The sequence below is a fragment of the Poecilia reticulata genome, chromosome 9, assembly GCF_904066995.2.
Source record: "Poecilia reticulata chromosome 9, P_reticulata-male-v2, whole genome shotgun sequence".
Lineage (NCBI taxonomy): Eukaryota > Metazoa > Chordata > Actinopteri > Cyprinodontiformes > Poeciliidae > Poecilia > Poecilia reticulata.
In genome coordinates, this window is record NC_088838.1 from 30967992 (window position 1) to 30989340 (window position 21349).

Genomic DNA, 21349 nt, shown 5'->3' on the forward strand with positions numbered 1-21349 from the left:
AGCTCGTTAGCTAGCTATCAAAGGTATATTAGCAGCTAGTTAGCGGTAGCCTCAACCGTCTCGAGGTCTGTGTGACTCAATCATTTTCCTGACAGTAAAGTCCTGGGAAAAAATATGAAAAAGTAAGGCCAACTTAAATCAAAAAAAGAAATCTAAGACAATTTAAAGCATTAATTTTACATACATGTAACTAATGTTGTACGGACACCCTTTTCCATTTAAAATTATTAAATTTTTCAATTTCATCTATTCCATTTATTTCCTACATGTAGAAAGATACCAATGAAGAATTTAACACCTTCTAGATGTAAGACTGCTGACTACACCTATGCAGGCATGTTTCAGATTTCAGATTACGCACTTTTGATTAAAAAATATTCATCAGGTTGGACTTTATCACCTTTTCTTTCATAATTCATGGAATAACAAAATACTGGAGTTCATTTCTGAGTCTGTATGATGGTAAATGGTGTTTTAGATCTTTTTTTTTTGGAATCCAGAGCACATCAGACTAAGTATTTTATAATCATATTGTATTTTTCTTATTTGGCAGCTTAAGAAATACAGATTAGCATGAAGATGATCCCTGATCTAGGAGGCCTAGAGGCCAAAAAATTGACATTTTTACATTGTTGTCTTAATTTAGCAGTGAAATCTCGACAAGTAATTTAAAAACCAATTTATTTTCAGTTTTGAAATAAAGCAGGAAGGATCATGTTTATGCCTCTGTTAAAGATTAAAGACTGGAATGTGACTCCTATTTTTTTACACCTATACCCCTAATAAAGAGCTTTTTGGTGCACTGCATCATGGGACTTGTAGTTCTCTTACCAGAACTACAACACAAAAACTAAATTACTTTTACCTCTCTCCTTATAATTGAAGACCAAATCTGGAAGACCTGGATGACTTGTTATATCTGAAAACAATACACTGATAACAAGAAATGAAGGGCTTTTAAAATAAACTGCAGCAGCATCAAAATCAAAGGGAAAACAACAAGAAAAGAAAGGCAGCTCTGCAGCGGACACGCAGCTGTTTCATGTCCCAGAAGCTCAGCTCTGCGGTGGAACAGCTCAGGCAACATGTGCAACACTTCGGAGCAAGAACTCTGAACACGAACCAAAAATAAACAAGAGGCCATTTGTTAATTTCCCTTCTGGGTGCCACAGAGTATCAGCGTCCGCAGAGAGCCGGTGGGCTCATCTGTACTTTTAAATTACGCATCCTCGGCACAAACGTCCTCCCAGAGCGGCCGGCAGAGACGCCACAAACACTCAGAACTGCACCAGAAACATAAGCTCACATGGTGTCTGCAGGCCACGGCGCCGTCAACAAGCAGCTCTTTAATGCATCGTGTGCTCAGCCTCTGTTCCTCTCATTTATGCAGATGGACCCAAAGCCCGACGTTGCTTAAACATCAGGGTTTTACATGCTCTAAGTAAACAAAGCTGCTGATAACTGAAAGAGCATCTACCAGGCAAAACGTGACGCAAAGCAACAAATTTCTGTTTTACACACAGAATCAGTTGAAAATAACTTACAATTAATCAGCTGAATCCATTTGGGTGAAGATGACAACTACTTTGAATTTCTGACATTTTTATTAAACACAGATTCTCTGTTTGACCATTTAATAGCAGCAGTGTTTCTGCAGGCTTCACCAACTCAAATGTAAGACTTTTAAAGACCATTATGAATCAAATTTAAAACCTGTATCATGACAGAAATGTACCAAAGAAAATGGTAAATAACAACAGAAGTGAGCCAAAGGCTAAGATTAACACCGTCCAGCCAACTGGTAATAAGTTTGGACTTGATGGATGTAAGAAAAAAACCCCAGCTAGCTTCACCCTTGTTAGCTTGCTAGCTAGTTACCAGGGCTAAAGTTTGGGTAAAGGATAACGCCTGCTAGCCTTTTAGCTTGCTAGCCAAGTAGTTTTACTCCTGCTAGCTAGCTAGTTAACGAGGGTAAAGGCAGCTACTTACAACTGCCACAGAACGCAGTGAAGATGTCTGAAAGCGACTCAAAGTAACGCAAGAAAAAAAGAAAACTACATAAAATATGAGATTAAATAGTTCTGCCACAAAAAAATGTAGACCTATGATGAAAATATTTAAATTGAACTTATTGTTTTTAAATGAATTTAAGAAATTTTAAGGCCTTACTTTTAGATTCATGAATTTAAGACACCCTGAACAGGTATTTTCTAGAGATATTTTTAGAATAAGCATCTGCTTGTTTTTGGGAAATGCTGGTTTCGACTCTCCTGTTTCCTGCATGGTTCCCTCATTTCCCCCCCTTTCCACCAGCGGCTTGCTGGACGGGGTCACATGCGATCTGCTCTGAACAGAGATGCAGGCCATGCGACAAGGAGGGCCAGTAATTGGAGTGAGCTGTCAAGACGGGGCGCGGTGTTTGGGTTGGGTGTGGGCGGCTCCCTTCCTACAGGGAGCCACGTATTAAAATCCATGATGAGGCTAATGCAGGGGGAAATGGATTTGGCGTCCAAGGGGTCAAAGGTGAGGCTGGTCTTAAAAAAAAAAAAAGGCAACAAAAAGTTTTAGATTCCCAGCAGCAGAAAGGGAAGAGCTTCCCGGTTCCTTCGGAGTCTCATCTCCTTGAGACGTAATCATGGAGCTGGAGATCACATCCCTACTTCTCTCCGCTAAAGAGGGAATCAACAAATTAAAGATGCAGATTTGCAGATAATGACGCTGCCAAAAACATGCGACGCTTCTCCGCTGTTGACATGATTAACTACAATTACAGCAAAGGTAAAACAAAAGCATTAATGGGAAATCGGGTCTAATCACAGACACAAAGGAGATAATTGCGGCGTGGCTTGATGAATTAGTTTATTATTAGTTTCTCTGATAATTTGGGGGTTATTTCCTCTTTTGTCAGAGCAGGAACATCTGTAGCTGCGTCGTCATAGTCGGTCTCTTTCAGAGGGAGAAGTTCCCGTTGATTTGGGATATTTTCGGATAATAATTATAACCACACCTGTTTATCATTCAGCGCCGCCACGCAGTGAAAATATACAAGTTTAGCAGGTGATTTCTGAGAGGAAATCTTTAAAAGTTTAAACCAAACCAGTTCATAATTTTCACTTGTAACTCGGCTGTCGCGTTGCATCTTCTGAACGTGTTCCTGCTTATGAAGCAAAGGCGTGATTTAACGTTCCGGGGGGAATATTTCACAACCAAAATGTGTCTTCTTGTTGAAAGTCGAATCTGATTTTGCAGCAGAAACTTGGGCGTTAAATCTCATCTGGAAGAAAAGTTATTTACGAGGTTGTAAACTAACAGGGAGGAATCTGCGTCGGGTGATAAAGCATCCTGTTAGTCGCGCTGAGGAAAATATGCTTATCATGCTGCATGTTAATACGAGCGGTAAATAAAGCGCCGGTCGGTCAGTGGCGCTGGGAACCTCAGGACGGCGTGAAGGAGCCCGGGAGCTTTTCCATCCTTTCGCTTATGAACTGAGAGAAGTGGGTTAATGCGACCTGAGCGCCGAAGATGTGAGCAGAAACACACACAGTGGGAGAAGATGACAACTGGGATTTAAGCGGCCCACACAAACACACCAGGCAGGACGCATGAACCCAAACCAAACATGATGACGAGACCAGAAAAAAGAACCTGGCAAAAGGAGGCGGATCGTACTGAAGGCAGGAAATTGTTCACATTAATGATGAAATGTGAAAGAAAAGGTTTAAATCCAAACATGTTTGTTATGATTTTTTTTTGTGCTTCCTCCTTTCTATGGAGATTTTAAATGTTTACATTTTAACCTAAACCTCCATAGCAGAAACTTACATTAAAGGTCCATTTGTGATAACCTGACAAAAAAAATTCAAAACTGAATTAAATAAATTATTACAAAACTATGACTTTTGAATTAAAATATACTAACAAACATGTTACATGTAACACAAAATGATCCATAATTTCCAAGTGCTCTGGTTTCCTTCTGTTTTTATGGTGAATAGGATCAAATCTTCTTACTGACTTATACTCTAAACGCTGCTTTTAATTGATGTATTAAGATCCGAATCCTAGATTATTTGTTTCAGTTTTCTTCATTTGAGCTCAAAATAATTAGCAAACTGGATGCAAACATTTGACGTTTTGGATTTACAAAAAAAAAATTTGATTACTCTATTTGTCTAGTTAAATGTGTTCATACTTAACACATTTTTGGTGATTTTAGTTTTTAAAAATAACAAACCTTTGAGTTGACAGTTTTGACAAAAGGTCTCGACCTCCTGCTGTAAAGGTTTTTAACCAGTTATCTGAACTGATCTTTTCTCAGTTTGGTATAATGATACAGTTTAAAAAAACTGGGGGGGGGGGATTTTAAAATTTGTAGTTTTTTCAAATTCATAAAGACACAAATATATTCATATTTGATGGCTGCAGTTACAGCCACACAAATGTGGTAACATTCACTTTCACCACACGCAACAGGTTCACACTCACTCTCACTACAAATAGCTTCACCTCACTTATTTCTTTTTTTAAGTCTAGGATTTAATTTACAGAATAACTGGTTTGGTTTAGAAGGCAACACATCACATTGTATTCTGGAATAAGTGCGCACATTTTAGTCTACATTGTTGTGTTTTGCTTGATTTAACCTTTTGTTTGTTTTTGAGTTTCCTCAGTGCTGGCTGCTCCAATCCTTTAGGAGAGCAGAGAGGTGGAGAAAGGGTGGAGCAAACCAGCTGAGACTGCAAATTGGTTCAGACCACTACTCATCATCCAGAGGGGGGAATGGGATTTTTCTACGTTAGTTTCAGTTAGATTTTTGTGTATTTTCCCCTTGGTGTTTTGTATGTGGCCTGATCAGTCAGTATTTAACCCTCCTGTTATGTTGCGGGTCAAATTGACCCGTTTCAAAGTTTAAAAATATTTTTAAAATAGTTGCAAGTATTTTTATTGCATGAAACTTTTTCTATTTGTCTTAATAGGTGAACTCTACATATAAATTGAAAATTTATTCATTTTACACATTTGCAGCCCCCCCTGCGTCTACTTGTTACATCGATACTGTTCGGGTCAATTTGACCCGGCAGTCAAGTTAAAGTGCAAAAAAAGATTTAAAATGTCCAATTCTGTTTGTTTCCTTACAGCTATGAACCTTATTTCACCACACACACACAAACACAACACAACACACACACACATACACACACAAACCCATTTTCTCCCTGCTCTCTTTACTTCACAATAAACTGCGAGAAAGCAGGTGTTCATACAACTTTTGACGGGAACCTTTTCTGTTCCCCTGGACAAACTCCACCCACACTGAGTGACACTCAGTAGAAGTGGTGGGGAACATAAATACTCTCTGCATGACTCATTTATCTTGATTTTAATTGGCGGGTCAATTTGACCCGGAACAGTATGTGTGTCTCAAATTCAATTATAAAGATCACCCTTTGAAAAAAAAATTAAATGTAATATAAAAAAATTTACCAAAGATCACTTTCAAGGAAATTATTGTTTTTTGTGTCTAGGTTTTTTTTCAGTGGACATAAAAAATGTAAATCCCATTTTTTATGTCCAAATGAGTAATTGAGTAAGTTGTCGTCATTAATCCTTAATTTCTGAGAAATAAAAAACATAATTGCACAAATTTTGATTGAGATGGTTAGTATTAGAGGTAATAATCAAATAAAAAAATGTTTTGGAGGAATTTTTTGGTTCCTGACACTATTGCATGATAAAACACTCCCCGGGTCAAATTGACCCACGAACATTATTGCTATACCTCAGAAACGAACATAACAGGAGGGTTAAGTTTCCCCTTTAGTCTGTGTTAGTTAGGTCTATATGTCTGAGTTATTATGAGTTGTTACTTTGACCTCTTTTATGGGCCCAATTTTTGCCATTTTTATCTATTATTTACTCAAATTTTGTTTGGGTTAAATAAAAAAATGATTATTTTTGACTTAAAAACGGTGCCTGGCTGTTCCCTCAACCGCTTGGTCCATCACAACCTCCAGTAATGTTTAAAAAAATGTCCCTCAGCAACCTGCACTCTCCTTTTTCAAAACACCCCGAGGAATAGCTAATTAAATCATTAAAGTCTTACATTAAATAGGACGTCATGCCATTAGTCCAGGACAACGAACTAAACTATTTGCTGGGTGGAAATTGGAAATATGCAAGTCATATTTATTACACTTCTTTGTTTGGTTTCCATCAAGTCTGGAAAAAGTGAGAAAGAAAGATTGCATCGCCTTCCGCCTTTTCCAAATGTACATCCAACATATTTCACATGATTCCGTCCAGAGTTTCCATGACGGTTTGGGAAGAAACAGCATATAATGTGAGACCTTTCAGAGGTTAACACATTCTGCTCCAAGGAGCTTTCAATCAAATCTCCACGGTGGAAGGAAAATGTCTTACTTTAGTCGTTTTGACAGCCTGTTGCTTCTTCAAATTTAAATTCTTGCGCATTCACATCAAAAAGCTCCTTTATGGATTTCCAGAGATTCCGTTTTTTTTCTTTTTTAGAGTAAGCTGTGTTCTCACAACTGGATCTACAGGAATCCTGTGAGAATCCTAACAGCGCATCTGGGATGTGCAGTTAACCAAACACGGGAATGACGGCTCATTTCTCAGCAGACAAAAACAAAACAAAAACACAATCTTACAAAGTACTTTTGGTCTAGTCTCTAGTGGAAATATCTCAGTACACTTGAAATAAGATGACACTAATTTAGAAATTATTGACTTAAAACAGGATCTTGTGTCTTGCTGAAAAGTTACTTGCATGTTAATACAATTAAAATAAGACAAAACTGAGATATTTCCACTAGAAACTAGACAGGAATCCTTGGTAAAATGTTCTGGTTTTGCAGTGAGTGTAAAATGACACAACGATGCAGAAAAACATGAAGAATCATCTGCAGGTTTCATTCAGAGAGACTAAATGAATGTTCATTTAATTCGGGATAAGCAAACTCAATGGAGAATGTTCTTATTTATATTTATGTAATAAATAGGGGTGTTTAACTAAATGTTAAAAAACATTTAGCAGTTCCTGTATGACTCAAACTACCTTAAACTTTTATTTCTTTGGGTGATTTCTTTAAGTTTTTAAATTGTAGAAATGTCAGAGCTATTGAGTTTGGAAAACTATCAATTTAAGGGATGTTAAAGTTTCTTGGATGAAAAGAACGGAGCCGTCGGTCCAGGAACAACAAGAACTGAACTTTGTGAGGTCAAGGAGGAGAGGACTCCACCCAGGAAGAAAGTGTTATTTATGGAGGAATTTCATGTAACCATGTATATAAAATGGATCCTCAGAGGGCCACGATCAGAGCTTTATTGTATCTGCGATTGCTTACTGGACTCTCTTGCCTGCAAGATTAAAAGAGAGCCCAAGTTGGTCCAACAGAGATGAAGAACAAGATGTCACGGCGTGATTCTCAGGTTGTTTTTCAGGTTGTAAATCAGGATTTTATATCCTACGACAACCTGCAGATGTGCAGGTGCCGCATATTCTGCAGAGTCCAGTGGAACCAGCCAACCCAGTCTGGTTCTGATGAGCTGCCATCAGTCATTTGGTTCTGTGGAGGTCTGATAAGGAGCCGTTCGTTTGGATCAGGTGTGCTGGAGAAGGGATGCATCTCACAGTGTTTGCACACCTGCAGCATTTAGTTTGTTTAAACCCAACTCTGGTTCGTTTCCCGGCTGTGGAGATGTGAACCCAGAAATCACAGACTGTTTGGAGGAGGAGGAGGAGGAGGAGGAGCAGGAGGTCTGTTTGGAGGAGGAGGTGGTCTGTTTGGAGGAGGAGGTCTGTTTGGAGGAGGAGGTGGTCTGTTGGGAGGAGAAGGAGGTCTGTTGGGAGGAGGAGGTCTGTTGGGAGGAGGAGGTGGTCTGTTGGGAGGAGGAGGTGGTCTGTTGGGAGGAGGAGGTGGTCTGTTTGGAGGAGGAGGTGGTCTGTTGGGAGGAGGAGGTGGTCTGTTGGGAGGAGGTGGTCTGTTGGGAGGAGGAGGTGGTCTGTTTGGAGGAGGAGGTGGTCTGTTTGGAGGAGGAGGTCTGTTTGGAGGAGGAGGTCTGTTTGTAGGAGGAGGTCTGGCAGTAAAACTTGGAGTCTATGAGTGATGAACACATTGAAAGCACGAAACGAGAACCGAAAAGCATTTTTACTGGTTTAAGTTACGAAGACGATCATTTTCCTGATTTCCTGCGTCTACGTTTGCATCCAACATAGCGTTTAAGTCGTGAGTCGATTTTAGCTAACGATTATCTTCAGCTAACATGCTAATGTTAGTGAAATGCTAGCAGCAGTAGTATAACAGTAAATAAACCGTCTAGCATGTTGACAGCAGTGGCAACACAAAAGTACGTTAGAAAGCTAAAAGATAAAATGGTAGCATGTTAGCTATAATGTTTAAAAATCTGACCCAAGACGTTTGTCCAGCAGAGTTGACCAATGCCAAAAACAATTTTAAAAAATCACCCCAAATCTCGTCTTTCATGTCATAGTTTTGTCTGTCGCATTAGCGACTCGGATGTTTACCACACAGAAACTTCTTTTAATCACTGTGTGAAAAACCTGGTATTTGGTTTGGTTCATCTGCAGATGTTAGACAGACCACCACAGATCAAAATGACTTTGTTCAGTTAGAAAAGACCTCACTCTCGCTGGAATGAGGATGATAAAAGCTTACATGAACAAGCCAAGAAAAAGTCGATAAAAATGTGATAAAGACGCATTACTGTGATCCAGAACATTTTGTTACTTGTTGAAATCTGACTTAATTTGCTTTCAGAGTCAACAATGTGGATTTGAGAAACAGCAGACACGGTTCAGTGCCCTCAGAGCAAACAACAACAACAGAAAACCCAACAAATTACTCTGAACTTTGTTTAGGCCATTCCTTGTTTGGATTAATTGTCCACATAAAGCCCTGTAACATTGGTGACCCAACTGTTTGTCAAACACACTTAAAAAAATGTGGTCTGCTCTGGTAATTCACAAAATGTGTTGAAAGAAAACACACCTGCCAGTAAGTCTTCACCATTTGTCACATATTGCTAAAGGTTTGCTGCGCCTACAGATGTTGGACAGACCATCACACATTAAAATGTCCTTGTCCAGTTTCCAGTTTGCAAGACTTCATTCCCATTGGAATGTGCATGATCAGTTTACATCAATTTTCCAAGAAACGTCCATAAAAATGGGATAAAGCTGCATTACTGTGATCCAGAACATTTTGTTTTTTGTTGAAATCTGACTTAATTTGTTTTCGGATTCAGGAATGTGGATTTAGGAACGAAATGATTCAGTGTCCTCATAAACAAATAAGCGGTTGTGTTCACCCTGGAGAGACTGACTGCAGAAACCAGTGGAGATAAGAAGCAGCTGCGGCGTTGGAGACCTGAAGTCTCCTGAACGATCGACGCTCCGCTGTGAGAGCGGCGCGTTGAGAGAAAACCGAGAGAAAACATAAATTATTCTGAGCTTCAGTCGACTCGGGTTGACCTGTGAGCTGGTACAGCGTTGGGGGAGGGAGCCCCGATTCTCAGCATGATGAATCGTCTCACAGCAAACTCCAGCCTTCCCTGAGGCCCAGCAGTGAAATTAGCAAGTTTGGCAGGCCGGCACTGCCTTCTCAGGCGCTCGCAGGATGCCGCTTCGCAAGAGGAGGGCGGGTGCCGCCTCTTTGTCTCAGCGGAGACGAGTCTTGGGCAGGCTTGTTTGTTTGGAGAAGGGGTGTGAACGGCACATAAGTCCATCAAATCAATTAGAGTCTTAGGCGGAGATGGCCTGGCTCGGCCTGGGCTGAGGGAGCTTGGCCCGATCTTTTGCGAGGGGTTATGTGAGTCAGAGCGCTGCCACGGCCAACAGGCACGACTCGTGTACTCACAACACCAGCACGAGCGCAGAGAGGAGGGGTGAAAAGCCTGCATATGGCCAGAGCCACTGTGTCACATTTGGGCTAGAGTTCACATCGGGCTCAGATGCTCACACCAATGAACTTGTGAGGATTGTCGAGTTGTCGTATGTGAGATTTAGCAGCTTAGGAGCGAGAGGGCAGAACACTGCGCGGCATGTACACCGACATCCTCCTGCTATGCTACAATGGAACTCTTTTACTTTCCATCCCAACACCTGCTATCTGTAGCGCCGTTTTAGGAGTTTCTGCAGGCGTTTACAGGATGCAGACGCTTGAATCAGGCCTGCTGGAGGATATATGCAGCTACAACACAATGAAGGAACCAAATTCAGTGTAAAGGATGACGAAGCTTAGAGGAAACAGAAATGCAGAGAGATTTCTGTAAACTCCACTTCTGCCTAAAACAGTGACCAAACTTTTTGCCACGAGAGCCAAAATAATAATAAAAATAACTAAAATAAAAAAATAAAGTAGTTGCATTGTTGTTATTTTTTGTTTTGGTACAAAATTGATGTTATTGTTTGCAGATTCAAAACCTAAAGGATTTTGCATGTTTGCTATAAAAAAGGCATCTAGTTTTCAAATTCTTTTGGGTTCAAAAGTGTGTGCTGGTCCGTTTAACCAGCACACACTTCCTGTTGCTGCCACAACACACCAGCTTAGTACTTCTGAAAGTGAAGAACTGCAAACACAAAGCTGGAAAATGCTTGAATTAATCTCCATGATTCAAAGAGAATCGAAAAAAAGAGCCAATCATAAAATTCCTAAATATTTTTGCCAAAAACCTTTCTGGGGGAAATGTTTAGCAATCTGAGGTAACAAGGAAGTCTGTTGATGCTGTTTAGCGCTGCTGAGTTGAAGGTGTTTTCACAGCTGATGGTCCAGTAGAGTCAGTTCAACTGGAGACCAAAACGTTTGTTACGATTCCAAACCATTTGAAAAACCTGTTCCCCTCCTCGCCTGTGGGGGCGCTGCACTAAGAACCTCTGAAGGAACATGAAACATGAAAATCTCAAAGAAGACAAAAGGGAAGTTCCTACTTTGCAAAACTGTTGTGTTTATTTACATTGTATTTACCCAGAATCCCCTGCGCTTGGGGTTCACATACTTTGCATTCAAACCACCAGAGTTCACTTGAATCAAACCAAGACGTATGTTTGTAGACCGACAAGACTTTTTTTTTTTTTTTTTTTGGTTTTGTTTCAGTTGTACGTTCAAATACACTTAACTTATTTCAAAGTTTTAAATGATATTTTGTAAGTTTCCTCTGAAAACTATCAGCTGATAATATTCAGTTCAGATGGAAACTCTAGAAAATGAGTCGACTTCTGAATGGGAAAAGAAGTCTGCTGCTCTTTTCTGCGGTTTAAGCAGCTCCTCTTTAGCGCAGATTCATCAAGCAGCTTTTCAGCGGGTCGACCCTCGTTTCCACCTCCACTGCTGCCATGTGCAGCAAACCGAGGAGCAGGCATTATGTTAATTTATTTGCATATGTTGGGAGAGTTCAGCCGTTCACAGTTGCCCGAAGCCTCGTCTCAAACACTCCAAACTGAGCGTAATTATTCCACAGTTTGGAGCAGCTTCGTTCTGCGTCGCGCAGCATTACGAAGGCCAAACCTGTGCTGCTGTTCCTCCTGATGGGGAGGTTAGTGGCCATGTTCCTCATTACGATCTGCATGCTGCAGGAACGCGGGCAGGAGGGGCCGCATGATGCCGCGCTGAGTGACCGAGAGCGATTCAGTGAATGTTTCCAACTTGTTTTTTTTGTTGTTTTTTTTCCTCTTTGAGGAAGTCAAGCTGTACTGTTAAGGCGACATGCATGTTAATCAGCGACGCCTCGTCCTGTAGCCTTTCATTATGCACCGAGTGTCAAGATTATTTCATTTGAAGGAAAACGCCAGCTGTCATTTTTTATGCATCCGCTTTTCGGTTCGGTTTCTGGACGGAGCGGCTCGACCCATGCCTCAGTTCGGTTTTTTATTCCAACAGTCTATAGATTTCATACGTCTAATTTCCTGGATGAGAGCCTGGAAACTAGATTTATAGATTTAGCATCAATATAGCATCTAGACGGAAATGTGGGATGGACACAGCTTATATCCGCACAAAAAGAGCAAACAGGCTCATGCCAGCAGTGAAAAAACTCAAAGATTTGTTCACAAAATCTGTTCCTCTTGAAAACGAATGTGTGGATTCGACTGCAGCTATACGAAAGGAACTTGTTTCTCAGTGAGTTTTTTTAAAAGCAATAGAGAACTTTTAAAAAATCGTTTTCTGTATATTCTGGTGGTCACTGATGACATATTTCAGTGGTTTTGTCCAGACAAAACTTTGAAAGTGAGATTTTAATAATAGAAAAAGGAGTTTGGCTATAATTCCTCTACAACCACATGAGACTGATGGAGGAAGACAGGAAGACTTTTAAAGGTGGTTTGACCAGCAGTAGAATTATGGGATGTACTTAAGTTTCACATGTTTTTAGTTAACTTGAGGTCAGATTTAATTGAGTTTAGAACCAGTTTATCTTGTTCTGATTCATATTTATCATTAATGTAAGGAAGACTGAGTTGCAAGTAACCATGGTTAATGGGCATTTTAAGCTGAAATTTATGCCTCACTTTTGTAAGATTAAATTATTTTTTATGTTTTTAAATATTTATTTAATGAATTTCACAATTTCATAATGACTGCATGAGTAAAAGTAATAGAAGATTTATTCAGGGTGTAGCTAAGAGATTAGTTTTACAGTGGAGTCCTGGTTAGGGATCACTAACCCTGTGCAAAAATCCATGAAACGTTACTTGTAAGTTATTTTATTTCAAGTGTATTAAGATATTTAGACAATAGAAACTGGACCAAAAATGCCAAAAGAAGTAAGGTTTTGTGTTTTTGCAGTGCAGGAGCACAAATTCCCTCGGAACAAATCTGCAACTTTTTGACAGTATGCAAATATTTATGAATGTAAAAAAAAAAAAATCACCACGATGAAGAAGGTAAATCATGACTTGAACCAACACGCTGCCACAGGCTCATCTCCGCTGAAACGAGCCTCAGCCAGCAGGAGGATCGCGCCGAGCGAGTCCAAGTTCAGGGCAGCCTCTCGTGTACTTGACCTGTCTAATTAACTTAAATATTCTGCCCCTGAACTCCCACAGGCCCCGAGAGCAAAACCTGCACACAAACACACACATGCAAATCTCAAATGTCTGCACACCCCCACACACACGCACACACAGAGGCCCCCTGTCCCCTTCGCTTTCTCCTCAATAGCTCCGGCTTCATTAGCCGCGGTTTGCATCATCCCCGCTGAAAACGTCACATGTCATCAGTGGCTCCATTCTTTATCACTTCCTGCGGTATAGACAGTGTAACCTTCAGAAACCTGCTGCCCGCAGTTTTACGTCTTAATTAGGAGCACTGTCAGAGGCACCCGGAGAACCCTCGTCCCGATGAGAAGGGACAGAGAGGGATGGAGACGGAGAGGGAGTGTGAAGGATGCTGAGGAGGACAAAGTCAGAGGCGGCGAGCGAGCGAGCGAGGAGATGGGGGCAGGGGGGCGAGAAAACGGGAGAAGACGAAGGATTTAGGAGGTGAGGAGGCTGGGAGCGAGAAATAAATAACATGTGACAAAGTGTGCGAAGAATTATGTGGTGAAGGAAGGTTTTTTTCCCTCCTTGCTGTGATGAAAAGACAAAAAAAAATTAAAACAGGGTCTTTCCTCTGGGATGCAAAAAAGATTCACAGCAGCAAAGATCTCAAAATAGAAACCAGAATAGTTTAAATGGAAACAGAACTGATCCCAAACTCTTCCTGAAGGCACCTGTTGATTCCACCAGTAAAGCCGAGTTCACACAGAGGCAAACAAATCCGTTTTTTCCCCAAAATGGAGCCAATATCTGACTTTTTCCATATCAAAAATCTGATTTGTGCCACATCCATGTGTGGAACTAAAACAGATTCATATCTGAACAGTCATGTTTCATTTTATCCGGATTTTATGTCATTGATGTGAGACATGCAGCATAATTCTGTATCAGAAGAAGCCAGACGCAGCAAATCTGGACGTAAACGATGGCTGGAAAATAGAAATATGAAAGAATTAGATGTTATTGAAGCGCGTCACATCCCAATCCCACCACTCTTCGCTTTGACTACACATCTAAACAAACTTCTTTACAGAAGTCGAAGCCAATACTCCAGTAAAAGCCGTTGCTATTAGCCGTCCTTCCTTTGTCTGATCTTCCTTCATGTCGTTCTGATTTTGTGACGATATTATCGGCTCTCATTTCTGAATAAACTTTCAAATCGACCCACAGACTGTTCTATACGCCATTAACTTGGTAAACAATAGCCTGCCGTGTGACGTCTATGTTCTTCTTCTATGCATTTGGGTCACATTAGGGACGAAAACCGTTCACACAGACGTCTCGTTGTAAAGCATCAAGACCTGCAGTGTGAACGTAGTCAGAGATGAATAAAGACTCACAGGAGGAGCTCATGTTATGCCTTTATTATCAGCTTCATTATTTGTTTCTTCGTGTTTCAGTGGTCAGTTTTAGTCTGAGCTGAGTGAAGTTTTCCACCTTTTAATTGTGTTATTGTTATTCTGGCTTCAGATATAAGAACATTTAAACAAAAACCTATTTTGTCGTCATTTCCTGACATATAAATATCAAAACAGGTTTTGTAAAAGTTGCACATTCTCCTGTCTTTCCCATCTTGAAGAGTGGATCACCTTCCTAACCCACAGAAACGGAAAATCACTTTTGACTAATTAAAAGTTCCTAATTTAAAAAACGAAATTCAAAAATGCTACAGTTACAATTACAAGTACTTAACGGAATATCACCAATGATGGTGACATGGGGGTGTTTTTAAAGTATTTGTATTTATAATAAAAATTTATGTTTGGATTTTTCAAAAAATTTCAAGTGTAAAGATTTCTGTTGCTGCAATAAAACAAATTATTTTTAGCCTTTTACAACCGAGATGTCCTAATAAATGCACTGTTAATATTTAAACAACAAAAATAAATAACTTTTTTTTTTAAGTAAATCCAGATAATCTTTTAAAAACTGAATAAAAATAAGGAAGAGAGTTGGGTAGGATTTGAAAACACTAAAGATCTAAAAACAGGCTGTGAACCACATTAAATCTGAAAACACTTGTCAGGAGGCTGTGTTTCACATTTTCTAATTTTGAACGTCTTAAAAATCGAACTGAGCTTTTGATGCATTAACTGACATTTCAGGCTCCCGTAACTCCTAACTAACTCTGCATGGTTGGGATGCATTCTCGCCTGTGGTGCAGGTGACGGGTGGGATGGATGTTGAAGCTCGCTGTTGTGTCCTGATATTCTGTAAATGTTGTGATATTTACCAGGAGGCGATGCCGACATTAAAATGGAGAAGTATTAAAATCCCAGCGCTTTGTGTGAACAGAGAGGCGGGAACAGGCGTTTGAATCCACAAAGTGTGATTAAGGACCAGAAAACCACTTCCCATCTATGCTGCTGTTCCCATCTAGCCCTCACTGCCTCATAACCATTCTTTTCTGCGACTAACACCTCATCTTTCAACAACAGGAAAGATATTTTTCCACATGAGCTTGAAAACAGAATTCACTAGAAGAAAGGAAGGAGGAGGAGGAGGAGGAAGATTTAGTGTTGAAAAAGTGTCTTGGCGACTCGCTTGGTGAGAAAGAGTGAAAATCCGGCTTAGCGGCGAAAACACTGGAGACGCTTGTGTCCTCAGTTTGGGGACAGCTGACGGGTTAACACTATTAAGACTGCAGAGAACGCGGGACTGAACGTGCATCTGTGCTCCACAACAGCGGGATTGAAGGCAGCGTTGGAGGCGCTCGCTCTGAGACACAGATACATAAACAGACGGAGCGCAGAGACGCAGAGGAGTCGGCTGACGAACACAGATTCTTCTTGTTTTCTTTTCTGTCTGCACTTCTATGGAGGCTTTATCTTTTGGGGAGCCCATCAACAAACACGGCTTTAACATGAAGATCTCATGAATGTTTATAATCACAGAAGGTTCAGCGTGTTCATTCACCCTAATGCAATCCTGTCTGGGGGTCCCGCGAAATCCCGTCAAAATCTGGACCGCTCCTTCCAAAATTTGGTATTTTTCCTTCTTTCTCTGCGAAAATGTTTTACCATTTGGTGAAAAATGAAGTATTCAGACGTAAACCAATAAAACTGGTAGAACTGTTGCTTTACAGGAAGAACATCCTGCCAGAGTCAAGTTGACCCCACAGCCTTCTTCAAATCAAATTCACGTCAAACATTTGTGCAGCAAAATCTTTGTCTGCGCTGCTGTTATTAAATGTTTCCAGAGGTCAAAGGTCAACCAGCCAGTCCACATGAACAAAATCTAAATCTGGTGTTAATCAGCTACGTGTTTGTGCCGTTATAATCTTAAAGATTTCCACAGGAAAAATTTAAAATAACTTGGGGAATATATAATATTAGTGAAATTATTTGCAAGTGGAAGTAGTACCATTTTATCAATATTAAGAAATTATTGACTTAAAAAAGATGAAAAGTTACCTATAAGTTAGTTTTGTATTATTTCAGGTGTACTAAGATATTTGAAACTAGATGTTGTGTTTGTGCAGTGCAGTCGTATTTCTTTCATGGCAATTGTCACCAAATAGGCCCAGACTCTTCCTCAGCACTCCGTGTCTTGCATCACAGAAATTTAAAACTTTTTTTTCTTTTTTGCGAATATCAGCAACAAACAGAAGGAAGCTGGAGCCGCGAACGGCTGGAACAGTCATTAAGAGGAGCCATTAGAGCACTTAAGCATTAATTAAATCTGTATCATCATCACTCAGTGTAATTGAAGGGGAGACAACCTATCAATTGTAAAAGATCACACTGTCGTTAAGGTTAATAAGCTGTTTTATAAACTACAGTCATTACCATCGGATACATCTATAATAATGATGAACGGCATATTGACAGAGAATGTGGTAAAAAGTCGGAGTTCTTTTCCCAAGATGGTGCAAAGTAAAGCGGACCAGGTGGGACAAATGACGCTGATGCACGAGGGTCTTCCGACTCTGAAAGTCCTTCAGGAATACCCGCAATTAGTGTCTGTGCCGTTTCTCCACTCGCTCCCCCTCAATCAATAATACAACGCCGTCATTTATTCATTCAGCATTCGGCCGTGGCAGTGAGAACGAATGAGGAGCTCAGACGGAGAAACGAAAACATCTGTTTACATCAGAGGACACACAGTCAGGAGTCACCAACAGAATGAATTAAATACCGGAGACAGAAACGTCAGCATTTTAAAGGAAACGCCCTCAACGCTCAGCTTTTAATCAAATATTTAACATCCAGTGGAAACAGATCTGCAGCTAATCATGGCGGGTTTAAGGCCCGACGGGCTGCAGGTCACTTAACGCAGGCAGCGAAATTAATTAGGAGGTCAAATACAAATTAAAACGGCTTTAAAGAGCGCTTGGGCCCACAGTTTACCATTAAAGAGCTAATGCTTAAACTCATTAGCATAATTAAGATCACACGGGAGAGAAAAAAAATGGCTGAAGCTTGGCATTGAAGGAGTTAACGAGGTGGAGCCAGTAATTGGATGAGGAGCGACCCTTTCACAGCCGCTGACAGGGAGGCTGATAATTACCTTAAATGGTCACTGAACGTCAAACGTTTATATCTGAAGGGAAATAATTAGTACTGAGGGTTTTATTACTGTACAAGAACAAAGGAGAGTTAAGCAGTGGTTTACGCTTCTGCTTAAAGTGGCAACTACTGTTAATATTTACAGCCGATTATACATGAGAGAAATCTATAAGTGATTATTATCTGATGTGAATCTGCTTTTAACATATTGAATCAAAGATCCGGTCAGACTGGCTGAGCTGTCCTCATTTCCAACGATGTTTTACTGAACCAAAGGAATAATCCTATAAAGCATCATTTTCATCTGCTGTAAATATCTCAGTAATCTTGAAATAAGACAAAACTTTTCAGAAAGACATATAATTTAATTTTGAGTCAGTAGCTCCTTAATGTTTATGAAAAAGTGCTAGTTTAATTGGCAGATTATTTCACCTATAACATGGGAAAAATGTTTTATCAGTGAAATTATCTGCCAGTCAAACTAGTACGTCTTCATCAAAATGAAACAACTTTAACAAACTTCTTTCTTGTTAAAAAGTTACTTATAAGTTAGTTTTGTCTTATTTCAAGTATTCTAATATGTTTGCACTAGAAACTAGTGGAAACATACTTTAGGATTTTGTGTTTTTTGCAGTGCTGTTGAAAAGTGGTGCTTCCTCTCCACTGTCACCACATGCTTGCTCTGCATCCAAAGCCTCTGCGCCAGCATGCATTGCTGCAGACAGAGGGGTTTATTGGAGCAACAGGCCGCGGCGGCCAGCCAAGAGCGGAGGAGGTTTTTCTTCAGGCCATGAAGACAAAAACTCCGGCCTCTGCACCAATGAAAAGAGGCGCATTAGTGGCGCTTCAGCGCTCTGCTCACATCAGAGGAAACAGGGTGAGGTGTTACACAAGCCCTTTAGATTGCTTTATTACCACAGAGATAAAATCCTCCAGCTAGAAAACTGCTGCAGAGTTTGTGTAGATGAGGAAAAGACTGGACATGTATGGAAAACGTTTCCATGTTTATTCATCATGTGTTATCAGAGGCAAACATTTTGGAGGGGATCGGCTTCACGCGGGGGCCTTTCAGTGCGCATTAGCCGCCGCTGTCACAATGCTGCGTTTATGTATACAAAGTACGATCAGGCTAATTGAATATTCACTGTGAACATATTCCCTGCATAACATGACTCTCTGCTTTCATCTTTTTTTAAAATTCAAATGGATGGGAGGAGAAGAGGGGAGGATTAGAATACATTACCCACAAACCCCCCCGCCTCTGTATGTCTGTCAGGAGGTGAGCCGAAGAGGAGGAAGAGGAGGGGGAGGGCAAAGTGCATGCAGCAGAGTTGGCCTCGGCAAAGCTGACGTTAACAATAATGTAATTTAATTAAAGCCAAGATCCCAGCGGTCCTCGCCCAGCGACGGAGGGTCGGTGGGCGAGGAGGAGGAGGAGGGGTTTGATTTTAATAGGTGATGAAGAAAAGGGCCGGCACGCGGCGACACCGTCAACCGCTCCGACCGGTCTGAGGGCTGCTGGGAAAAAAGGCACCGGCAGGACATCAGTTCGGATCCGATCAGGCAAAAGGGACGAGGAGGGAGGGTGCAGGTACCAGCGCCGGCCACCCAGACACAGCAACACCCATCAGCTAATGGAGGGGAAGAGGGAACGCTAATGCCCGCCCACACGCGGACCGCTGGGCCGCCCGGCCGGCCGGAGTGACACAAACACAAAACCTGACTGTGTTGGAGAATACTTCAGAGCTCAACTCACACTGCAAAAACACTAAATCCTTCTATTCTTTTTGAAAATAGCCCATTTGAAATAGACAAAGCTAACTTACAAGTAGCTTTTCAGCAAGACAGGAGCTTGTTCTTAGCAATTCCTTAACATTGATAAAAAAAGTACTGGTTAGTAGTGGTAGACTATTTCACTTATAATAAGGCATTTTTTCCATGTTCACTGCAAAAACACAAACTCTTACCAAGTATTTCTGGTCTAGTTCCGAGTGCAAATAGTTTAGTACATTTGAAATGAAACAAAACTAACTTACAAGTAACTTTTCAGAAAGAATTATGTGCTTGTTTGAACAATTTTTCAACATGGACTAAAGTGTAGTTCCACTAGCAGATTATTTCACTTATAACATGGGAAAATGTCTTTTTATAAATAAAATAATCTGGTTTGGAACCAGTACTTTTCCATCAGTATTATGGAATAATCTACTAAAATCAAGCTCTTACATGTTTATGAAAAGTAACCTGTAAGTTAATTCTGCACTGGAAATCAGACATAAACACATGGTTACATTTTGTGTTTTTGCAGTGAATGAAGACGTTTTCAAAAACAGGAGTTAATCCGGGAGGTCAAAGGTTGCATCTTAACGTGGCGGAAAATGACATTAAATCTGCCTGGATATTAAAAAAACCCCAACAGCTTGTTTCCTCTTTGATGGAAACAATGTCGGGAAAAATAATAACACAATCTGTCCATATTTTTATGGCGAATACATAAAAAAAATACTTTATCTGAGCATAACTGGCAAACCTGAGGGCTGTAATTCTGGTTTCTATTAAAACAACCCAAAAGACTCGGACTATCAAGTCACTTCCTCGTGTTTTCTCGCCACATTAGGCCTGTTTTCTCATTCCTCCTCCAACCAGCCGCCACCAACAACAATTAGCTTCCATTTTATTGGTCTGAGAAGCACAGCGAGGGTCAACTCGTCTCTTTTTCACCAGCGACGTCTCGAACGTGGACAGGCGGAGGAGACGGCCGGGTTGGGGGGGAGGGGACATTATCAAATTTACAACCAGTCCCACGGACATCTGCCCTACTTTTCCTCGGTTAATGTAAAAAGAACTAATCTGGTTAAGAGAGCACGGACGCGGCTCGTAAATCGGCGGCGCTCTGCGGTGCGGTTAAAGCTGTCACTCCTCCTGTTTGTGGGGGGCTGCTGGGTCTGAATGGAGCTGTCAGCTGGCTACTTGTTAGGGCTAACAAGGCCGTCCACTGATAGGACTAATGAGGCCCAGGCAGCGCTGCCTCCCCCCTGCAGCCCGACAACAACGCCGCCACGACGGCTGCCGATGCACGGTCCGCCCTGCCGCCCGCAAACAGCTTCGACAGACGAGTCTTTATTTTAAAAAGAGAGAAAACAAACTGAAAAGTCTCATATATGAATGCAACATGTTTTACAGTGGAAATAAGAGAATATTTTTCTATTTGTCAGATTTGATTTAACGAGGGAATAAAAATCAGTTAAAAACATTTTGCTGCAATTACTACAATATGCATTTTTTTTTTTACTTATTATGCATAAATCTTTACTAAAAAAATCTTTATTTAAATTTCAGTGGAAAATTATCGCTTTCACTTAACACTCTGACATTTAGCGTATAATAAACTTAAAGATTTTTTATATTTTAATATTATTACTAAATTATTTGGGTTAATTTCAAAATTAACCCAAATAATTTAGTACTTAGCCTCATTTTATTTTGAAATAGGTTTCAAAAAGGGAAAGACAAGAGAACATGCCACTCAAGGCAGATGTGCACTTATATCTATAAATGTTAATTAAATTTTCTTGCATCTAAAAAAAAGAGACGCTGTGCAATGTGTATAATTGTACATTTGAACAAATACAGCATGTTAACATTTTTCATGCACTTCTCCATGATCAATAGAAAAACCATTATAGGCAATTCCAGCAACAAAAATTAACTTTTTCTCATAATTGCTCAGCTGCATTCTGCAGTTGGGACTTTAATATTTGTTTCAGTC

At 40.5% G+C, this 21349-nt stretch overlaps 1 protein-coding gene and 1 long non-coding RNA gene across 2 annotated transcripts in view; both read right to left on the reverse strand.

Annotated features, from left to right (window-relative positions):
• LOC145552870 (uncharacterized) overlaps window positions 1-21349 on the reverse strand; it is a 254817-nt gene that overhangs the window by 74717 nt on the left and 158751 nt on the right. The gene's annotated exons all lie outside the window — the stretch shown is intronic.
• antxr2a (ANTXR cell adhesion molecule 2a) overlaps window positions 1-21349 on the reverse strand; it is an 84278-nt gene that overhangs the window by 12732 nt on the left and 50197 nt on the right. The window lies entirely within an intron of this gene.